At 42.7% G+C, this 955-nt stretch overlaps 1 non-coding gene across 1 annotated transcript; it reads left to right on the top strand.

Moving 5' to 3' along the window:
* Window positions 1-306: 306 nt before the first annotated feature.
* On the top strand, window positions 307-378 carry TRNAP-UGG (transfer RNA proline (anticodon UGG)). Its single transcript has one exon. It is a non-coding gene; the product is annotated as a tRNA-Pro (tRNA).
* Window positions 379-955: the final 577 nt, after the last annotated feature.

Here is a 955-nt window from a genome sequence, read left to right as displayed (position 1 = left end):
CCTTACTTACGCATGCAGTTTAAATATCTTTGTATTTGTACCCTTCTACGCCTTGCTTTGCCCACATCCTTATTGTATTCCTTATCCGATGCTACGGTTGCGAGATTCTGCAAAAAAATTAAGAGCGCCTGAATAGCACGGTCCGAAAGAACAGACGCAACGCCAAAGGAATTTTAACTAGCTGTAGCGGAGGGCTGCGTGAATACGAAGATGGCTCTCGGGTGAGGAACAGAACCGAAACGAATATTAAAACCGGATTTCTTGATATCTTACTGAAGTACGTGTTTCTAAACCTGCAAAACTCGTGGACCGTTGGTCTAGGGGTATGATTCTCGCTTTGGGTGCGAGAGGTCCCGGGTTCAAATCCCGGACGGGCCCGCTCTTTTTTAAAAACATGCTCAACCAAGTTCGAAAATGTTTTTGCACCCAGGAGCGAGTCTTGCCTTCACGGTTCCGAGTGCTTGATCGATCACAGTAGGCAACGGGACGCGGTTTTTACATAAATTTGCTGCCCTTCGCGAAGTCATATTCCTGCGCGCCATTTCTCTATTTGGTACTAATGCTCACCATATTGAAAAGTGCACACCCTCCTTATTAAACATGTATTCGCAGACATGAATGTAACCTGAATGAAAAGCTCAGAAAGGGTTATCTAAATGAAGCAATAAAAATTCTGATTAACATAGTTAGATATGGGAAAACTGAAGCAGGCAGTTTGGAAACTTTGGGTATTAACGTATATTAGGCAAGAAAACAAACAAAACACAAGTGCAGGCGACGAACGTTAGCAATAAATAAAAATGACGCAGAGGTTAAAAGTGCAGTAATTACAAAAACAAATCTGACGATTAAGCAAACCGCATAAACCAGCTCTCGTTATACTGACGGTGCCCCAGGGCTGGCTAATTTGCCTTAAAACATTGTGAAACAGAAGGTGTTCTAATTAGTGGTTGGA

Source organism: Amblyomma americanum, chromosome 1 (genome assembly GCF_052857255.1).
Source record: "Amblyomma americanum isolate KBUSLIRL-KWMA chromosome 1, ASM5285725v1, whole genome shotgun sequence".
Taxonomy (NCBI): Eukaryota; Metazoa; Arthropoda; class Arachnida; order Ixodida; family Ixodidae; genus Amblyomma; species Amblyomma americanum.
This window is presented reverse-complemented; position numbering and strand designations above follow the sequence as displayed.